Source organism: Canis lupus, chromosome 3 (genome assembly GCF_048164855.1).
Source record: "Canis lupus baileyi chromosome 3, mCanLup2.hap1, whole genome shotgun sequence".
Lineage (NCBI taxonomy): Eukaryota > Metazoa > Chordata > Mammalia > Carnivora > Canidae > Canis > Canis lupus.
In genome coordinates this window covers 56599006-56607907 of record NC_132840.1, presented here as the reverse complement: position 1 = coordinate 56607907, position 8902 = coordinate 56599006, and the positions used below count along the sequence as shown (strand labels likewise).

At 49.3% G+C, this 8902-nt stretch overlaps 1 pseudogene; it reads right to left on the bottom strand.

Annotated features, from left to right (window-relative positions):
- Positions 1 to 1462: 1462 nt before the first annotated feature.
- Positions 1463 to 8382, bottom strand: LOC140625010 (ribosome biogenesis protein WDR12 pseudogene; annotated as a pseudogene).
- Between the last annotated feature and the right edge of the window lie 520 nt (positions 8383 to 8902).

Genomic DNA, 8902 nt, shown 5'->3' with positions numbered 1-8902 from the left:
TATGATAGTCACACAGAGAGAAAGAGAGAGGCAGAGACACAGGCAGAGGGAGAAGCAGGCTCCATGCACCGGGAGCCCGACGTGGGATTCGATCCTGGGTCTCCAGGATCGCGCCCTGGGCCAAAGGCAGGCGCTAAACCACTGCGCCACCCAGGGATCCCAAATAAATACAATCTTAAAAAAAAAGAAAGTAAGTAAAAAGAACGTAAGGATATAAGCAAGGCTCAGAATCTGCCAAAAGCCCAAGAACAAAGCTACCAGCAGTGTGGACATCTGGGGTCCTTTGGCTGCCCAAGACCTAGTCATCGTGTCTGGAGAGTTTCCTGCCATATGCATGTTGGTGGGAGGTAGGCCTTCCCACCCTCGGAGGTCTCCAAGCCAGAGATCTGCTTTCCCAGTATCCCTCGCAGCTGACAGGGAGGCCGTGACTCAGGCTGAGCCAGGTGGCCCCCTGTCCCCTCAGACTTGAGTTAAGAGGGCTGGTGAGGCAAAGTAACGGAGCAAGAGCGTCAAGCATCCTGGGGCCGGCAGCGCCCCCCAGCGTCCAGGGCCTGTGATGCTGGCCTTCCTGGCTGTGCCTGTGCGTGTGCGTGTGTGTGCGCGCGCGTGCCCCCGCAGGACCCGCGGCAGGCGTGTCCTCACCAGGGCGAGATCAGCGGTGAGCTTTGGCCCCTGTCCCTGTTGCAGTAGACCCAGCCCTGGTTATCCAGCCTGTCTGGTGATTCCAGAAGCCACCTATGGCCTTCCAATAAGCTCGTTTTCTGCTTATGAATGCCAGGGGTGGCTTTTTATTGTAAAAACTCAGATGGCTGGGATCCCTGGGTGACTCGGTGGTTGAGCATCTGCCTTCGGCCGGGGGTGTGATCCTGGGGACCCGGGATCGGTCCCGCGTCGGGCTCCCTGCGTGGAGCCTGCTTCTCCCTCTGCCTGTGTCTCTGCCTCTCTCTCTCTCTCTCTCTCTCTCTCTGTGTGTGTCTCTCATGAATAAATAAATAAGATCTTAAAAAAAAACCAAAAAAACAAAAAAACAACTCTTATGGCTCGGCCACAGATAAGAACTTGAAGTGGAGGCTTTAAGTCCACAGCTGGTCCGAGGGCCACCCTAGGTCCAGGAGACCCCTCCAGCAGGGCCTGAGAAGGACATGGAAACACAGGATTCCCTTCGCCGGAGCAGGGGTCCCATGCCAGCAGTGGTGGCATCACCCCAAATGCAGATTCTCCCTCCTAGACCTACAGAATCAGAATAAGAGGGTATTTTACCAAGCCCTTGAGGTGATTCAGATGCACCCTCAAACTTGCCCAAGGGCTTCAGGGAGGAGCCACAGGCGGAAATCAGAGACCTGGCTCTTGCCCTTGACTCCCAGCTTTCTACTTATTTGTCTGAGTTCTCAGAGTCTACCGTTTTCATCCATAAAATGGGCATCATACAATCCCCAGAGGAGTCTGTTGTAAAGATTCAATGAAAGATGCTGGAGGGATCCCTGGGTGGCGCAGCGGTTTGGCGCCTGCCTTCGGCCCAGGGCGCGATCCTGGAGACCCGGGATCGAATCCCACGTCGGGCTCCCGGTGCATGGAGCCTGCTTCTCCCTCTGCCTGTGTCTCTGCCTCTCTCTCTCTCTGTGTGTGACTATCATAAATAAATTAAAAACATAAATAAACCCACTGTTAAAAAAAAAAATAAGTAAATAAAATCTTTAAAATAAAATAAAAAAAGAACTTTGTCTTCATGAGCAGCCAGATCATAGAGAGGAGCCTTACAACTTCTTGTATCCCACAGTTTGACAATGTTATCTAAAGAGCCTGAAATCAGCTGCTGCTCATGGGTAGGAGACCACTTTAATGATGTGACCCAGCCCGTATGTGAGGTCAGGGACAGCGACACCAAAGAACCATCTTTAGTTCGGGGGATCTCATGGTCTGGTATATCTATCTGTGTTTCCAGATGCCAAACGTTTACAAAGTGGAGAATAGGAGATACAATTAAACACTTTATTTGCTGTCAGAGTTGACTTAAGACTGCCAGACTCTATATCCCATACTCTAATTTTGTGGTCCCAAGACCCACTGCAGGTTTCTTCAGCATCTGACCACAGAACCCAGGAAATTGCTTCCTTGTGGCCAAGAGGGTCACTATAGGAGTCCTTGTCAGTCCCAACTGTTCCGTTTTCTGTTTCTTTCTCGGTCGATTTGTGGGCTCCTCTATTTCATCCTCTTCATCTGTAGGAACTGTAGACCAGATCTTTAGCATCTTATCCCAGGATCCACTGCAAAATTTAGTTCCCATGCTATCAATAGCTATAGAACCCACACTTCCAGCATGACCTCTGCAGCAGTGCAAAGCTTTCACTTTGTTTCTCTCCACATTCCACTCCCATAAGAGAATAGTTTGATCCATAAAGGAACTCAGTAGTAGGCAAGACAAATTATCTTTTTTCACCCAGGCCACATCTTTTACAACATCTGTATGTCCCACAATTGTCATTATTGACTTTCCTTCCAAGGACCAGATCTGAGAAGTCTTATCATAAGAACCAGTCAAGATCCATTCCTCTGCCCCTCTGACTGAACTGATCCAGTCATCGTGGAACAAGCATTGCTCTGGCTGAGGTGCAGTGTACTTCTCCACATATTCCAGTTCCACAACCTCTTCTGATGAGATGTTTTCCAGTTCCATGTGTTTGAGTAAGGGCAACCAGAGAAACTGGCCCTTGATAAGGAAATCGAACTCCACATGTTTGTGGAACTAATTTTTGGCCTCCAGCAATTTACTGATGATGTTACTAAGGTCAGCAATTTCAGAGGCTGCAGAAATTGAGAAGGGTACATCATCTACCACATATTTCTTGTTGTCAGTGAAGAAGCGTGTCTGGAGCTGAGCCATGGCGAGGAGTACACACAAGACTTGTTGAGACTTTCCGAGGGCTCCCACTGTTAGCTTCAGGCTCTAGATCCAGGTGGGAGTCAGGAACACGAAGAAAAAGAAAGAAAGCCTGAGACTCTTGATCTCAGGATCGTGAGCTCCAGGCCTACACTGGGCAGGGAGCCTACAGAAGAAAAAAAGAAGAGAGGGGTGCCTGGGTGGCTCAGTTGGTTAAGCTTCGGGCTCAGGATGTTGGGTCAGGTCATGATCTCAGGATCCAGCCCCGTGTCTGGCTCAGTAGACCCCTTATATTTCTACAGCGAGACATTTATACACAGGCATGTGCATACATATATTTATATACACAAGTACAAAACTCTCTCTCCCCACAGATATATAGACACGCATTTGTCTCTCTCTGTGTTAAAAATATGCCACCCAGGTGTCTCAAAATACACTGCTTTAAAGTAAGCCATGGGGTGACCCCAACTCTGCACTCCTGCAGAATCCTGCCACCAGAGCTCCTGGGTGGCTCAGTGGTTGAGCGTCTGCTTTCGGTTTAGGTCGTGATCCCGGGGTCCTGGGATTGAGTCCCACATCAGGCTCCCCGCAGGGAGCCTGCTTCTCCCTCTGCCTGTGTCTCTGCCTGTCTCTGTGTGTCTCTCATGAATAAATAAACAAAATCTTTAAAAAAAAAAAAAAAAAAAAGAGGAATCCTGCCACCAGCCAGGCCTGATTTCTTTCCAGCCCATTTTCCCATTTGAGACCTGCAGAGCTGGGTGGCCTACCCAAGGCCAGAGACCAGGGGAGACCAGACCTAGGTTTCTTATTACCCAACTCACTTTTTTTTTAAATTTTTATTTATTTATGATAGTCACACACAGAGAGAGAGAAAGGCAGAGACACAGGCAGAGGGAGAAGCAGGCTCCATGCACTGGGAGCCCGATGTGGGATTCGATCCCGGGTCTCCAGGATCGCACCCTGGGCCAAAGGCAGGCGCCAAACCGCTGCGCCACCCAGGGATCCCTACCCAACTCACTTTTGGCCAATAGGTTAGCAACTGTGGCTGTTCGCAGATGTGATGCTTTTTAAAATTTAAACAATTTTTAAACTAATTTGTGCATTTACATTTGATATCCCAAAAGGGTCTGAGGCAGGTGCCACTGAGGTATCAGGAAGTGTGTTTGCTTTTACCATATTCTCTCCTGCTTAGTGGGAGGCTGGCTGGTCTGGCCCATCATAGCCAAGCCAGAGCTGAGTCAAGCTGCAGCTTGGGCTCAAGGCTGAGGCAGGTGCCAAGGCCAGGGGCCAACACATCCAAGTCTGAGCTTGGGGCCAAGGAGCCAGTAGGGGGCCCAGGGCCTACAGCACCTGAGAGTCTGGCCCGCTCCTGACACTCAGTTCTCCTCTGGGTTGAGTCTTACTTCAAAGGCACATATGAGGGATCCCTGGGTGGCGCAGCGGTTTGGCGCCTGCCTTTGGCCCAGGGCGCGATCCTGGAGACCCGGGATCGAATCCCACGTCGGGCTCCCGGTGCATGGAGCCTGCTTCTCCCACTGCCTGTGTCTCTGCCTCTCTCTCTCTCTGTGACTATCATAAATAAATAAAAAAAAAATTTAAAAAAAAATTTATATTTAAAAAAAAAAAAAAAACAAAGGCACATATGAAATGGATGAAGAGCTGCGATAAAAGTAAAACCATGTGACCCAGGAATCTCTGAAATAGAGAATGTACGGGACACCTGGGTGGCTCAGTGGTTGACCATCTGCCTTTGGCTCAGGGCGTGACCCTGGAATCCCAGGATTGAGTCCCGCATCGGGCTCCCCTCAGGAGTCTGCTTCTCCCTCTGCTGTGTCTCTGCCTCTCTCTCTGCCTCTCTCATGAATAAATAAATAAAATCTTAAAAAAAAGAAAAAAGACATAGAGAATGGAAAAAGAATGAGATGAAGGTCAGGCTGGCGATTGCCCATCTAGCCTTGAAATGCCAACTACCCCCCCTTCCTCATTCACCAAACCCTACCCCGTCCTCAAAGCCAGGTCTTCTTTCCCCTCCTCCAAAAAGTCACATTGCCTGCGGGGAGAGGAAGTCTGAATTCTGATTCTGATTTCAGTTTTTTTTTACTCTGGGGCCTACACCTCCCGACTGTGGCATCAGAGCAAAATCATTTACTCACTGGTGCAAGAAATATTCAGGGGGTGCCCACTGTGTGCAAGGCACTAGCCAGGTTCTGGGAGACAAAGGTAAATAAGTCAAGTTCCTGCATCCACGAAGCTGACAAAGGGAGAGTCGGATGAATGACGTGATGAGATGTGATGATGGTGGGGGTGAGCGCAGGTGGCTAGGACGCAGATGGAGGTCCTAACCAGGGAGAGCCCATGCAGAGCACCTGGAAGGTCGCTTGAGGAATTCCTTGGGTCCAACCAAGGGAAAGAAGCCATTCATTCATCAAATACACGAAGTGCCTACTGTATGCCCGGCACCAAGCAAACCACTAGAGATACAGTGGTGCACAAGGCCGACTTAGCTTGAGCCCCTGGGTGGCTTCGTTGGTTGGGCATCTGCCTTCAGGTCATGATCTCAGGGTCCTGGGATGAAGTCCTGCATGGGCTCCCTGCTCAGCAGGGCATCTGCTTCTCCCTCTTCCTCTGCCTCTCCCCCTGCTCATGCTCTCTCTCTGTCAAATAAATAAATAAAATCTTAAAAAAGGAAAAAAAAAGGGGGGGCAGACTTAGGCTCCACACCTGGGGAACTTCACACTCCAGCGAGGGACACAGGCAATAGATAATCAGTTGTAGTGAACGCAAGGAGGGAGACACTGTGTCCTGAACAGGAAGACAGGGGGAGGAGATACAGATGCAGGGGTGGGGGGTACGGAGCCAGGGGAGCGAGCCCCCGGAGTGCTGGCCCAGAATGAGAAGTAACATTAGAGATTTAGTACACAACACTTACGCAGCCTATCTCTGACAAAGGGCTGAGAATCAGCGACCTTCCAGGAGGAGCACAAAGTTCTCCTGTCACCTTGGTTTCTCAATAGCCTTCTCTGTGACAAGAAACAGAGTTCCTTGCAGAAATAGCTGCTGATCCCAGGGATGGTGTTGAGGAAGTACATAGAGGGCCTGGAACTTCTTATTGTGTGTGTGTGAGAGAGAGAGAGAGAGAGAGAGAGAGAGAAAGGCAAGAAGTGGGGAAAGAAGAGCTCAGAAACTGAGGAGGACCCAGGAACCAGATGGCAAAATCTCCCACTGAATAAATTCGGAACTATTTATTTATTCATTCATTCATGAGAGACAGAGAGAGAGAGGCAGAGACACAGGCCCCATGCAGGGAGCCCAATGTAGGACCTGATCCTGGAACCCCAGGATCATGCCCTGGGCAGAAGGGAGGTGCTCAACTGCTGACCCACCCAGGCATCCCAATTTGGAACAATTTAAGTATGAAAATGGATAATGACTTAATGGATTATACTGCATTAAAAAAAGAAAACCAACACATGAGTAACAAGGACATGGTTGTACTAAAAATAAAAAAACAAATACTAAATGAGGCAGAAGGGAAATCACAGTAGAATGTAGTTAAGACCTGTAGAGGGAGAATGAAGATATCTATTTTGAGACCCATGGAGTAATAGCTGATTCAGGCGAGGGTCACTAACGTATACTCAAATGTTCAGGTGGCTGTGGGTTGGAGAACACGATTCTGGAGGGCAGTCCCAAGTGTGTTTGCACAGACCATTTGTTCGTTATGAAGATGAAAAAATGGTCACGTTGGGGTAGAGAAGCCTGGCGGACCAGACCTTAACCAAAGGGATCCAAGGCGTTGGTGGTATAGTGGTGAGCATAGCTGCCTTCCAAAGGGATCCAAGTAAACATCGCCGGTAATAGGATGAATTGAGGCTTTGTGTCTCCTGTTGTAAGGCATCAAGCACACAATAGCTTTGCTGTGGCTTTCCTGCCAAAAATGTGCAACCGGAATTTAATCAGAAGAAAAACATGGCGGGACACTCTGAGGTGCTGGGTGTTATAAAAAAAAAAAAGAGAAAGAGAGAGAGATTTCATTTTTGTTCCCATTTCTGGCAGGGAGATCCTAAAAACCTTTGGAATCTCCCAGTGTGTGAGAACAATGGGCACATCTGTTGAGGTATTTGGTCTTTTGTCATTGGTTCCTGAAATGGCTCCAGAACCATAAAGATGAATGGAGTGTCCCAATCAGCCCCTGTCACCCACACCTGAGTTTTGTTTTGTTTTTTTTTTTTTCACACCTGAGTTTATATTAATGAGGTTAGGTTAATAGAAGCCCTTAGTGATGGGCTGGTGGCCCAGAGGAATCAACCTCACCATTAGAGGGTTAGAACTTTGTTTTTTCTTTCTTTCCTTTCCTTCCTTCCTTCCTTCCTTCCTTCCTTCCTTCCTTCCTTCCTTCCTTCCTTCCTTCCTTCCTTCCTTTCTTTTCTTTCTTTCTTCTTTCAGATTTTATTTATTCATGAGAGACTCAAAGAGAGAGACAACACAGAGACACAGGCAGAGGGAGAAGCAGGCTCCATAAGGGGAGCCGGATGCGGAACTTGATCCCAGACCCTGGGGTCACACCCTGAGCCGAAGGCAGATGCTCACCCGCTGAGCCACCCAGGGGCGCTGTTAGAACTTTTATCCCCACCTCCTAACCTCCGGGAGGAGAGGGGAGCTAACAATTGAGCTCAGTCCCCCATGAGTGATGACTTGATCAGCCGAACCTGGTAACGCAACCCCATGAAACCCCCAAAGTGCCGGAGTCTCTGGGTTGCTAAAGACGCAGAGGTATTGGGAGGGTGGCTCTCCTCCTCCCACACTCCTTGCCCGGAGCATCTCTTCCATCTGGCTGTTCGGAGTTGTAGCTTTTCATCATCAAATCTTAGCAAGTACACTGTTTTCTTGAGTGAGCTGCTCTAGCCGGGTCATCGACCTGGAGAGGAAGGCACGGGAGCCTCTGATGAGATAGCCAGTGGGTCAGAAGTACAGGTGCCAGGGATCCCTGGGTAGCTCAGCGGTTTAGTGCCTGCCTTCGGCCCAGGGGGTCATCCTGGAGTCCCAGGATTGAGTCCCATATAGGGCTCCCTGCATGGAGCCTGCTTCTCCCTCTGCCTGTGTCTCTGCCTCTCTCTCTGTGTCTCTCATGAAGAAATAAATAAAATATTAAAAAAAAAAAATTACAGGTGCCAGATGCTCGCTGGTGTCCAAAGTGTGTGGGGCTGGGGACAGCCCTACAGGACTGAGCTCTTCCTTACCCTGTGGGATCCCACGCTCCCTCCAGGTAGAACCTGGAATGGGGTGAGGGTGTTCAGCGGCTGTCACAGAACTGGTGGGGGTGTGTGGAGACCCACTTACCAGGTGTTGGAAGTAAAGCAGAGTAGCAATGACAGTAGAGGAGGAGGGGGCGCCTGGGGGGCTCAGCGGTTGAGCATCTGCCTTCGGCTCAGGTCATGATCCCGGAGTCCTAGGATCCAGACCCGAGTTGGGCTCCCTGCCCAACGGGGTGTCTGCTTCTCCCTGGCTTGTGCTCACTTGCTCTCTCTTTGATTGGTTGATAGATAGATAGAAAGAAAGAAAGAAAGAAAGAAAGAAAGAAAGAAAGAAAGAAAATCTTTAAAAAAATTCATGCAGCGTCTTTGTAAACTCTTGTTAAAAAAATTGAACTAAGTACATTTTAAGAGCTCATTGATGTTTTTCTAAAGGTCTTATTTATTTGTTTGAGAGATGATAGAGGCAGAGGGAGAAACAGGCTCCCCGCTGAGAAGGGAGCCCCATTCAGGGCTCCATCCCAGCCAGGACTCTGAGATCATGACCTGAGCTGAAGGCAGATGCTTCACCGATGGAGCCCCCCAGGCGCCCCCTCATTGGCTTTATTAAACCCTTCATGAGTAGGGCAGCAGCACCCCAGGGAGCAAGGAGAGACTCTCAGAGGGGTTGTACAAAATGCAAGGCTTTTATAACGGGGGAGGGTGGGGCCAGAAAGTTATTAGCAAAAGAAAAGGAATGTTCTGTAGAAGGCCAGCTTTCTAGGGGAAA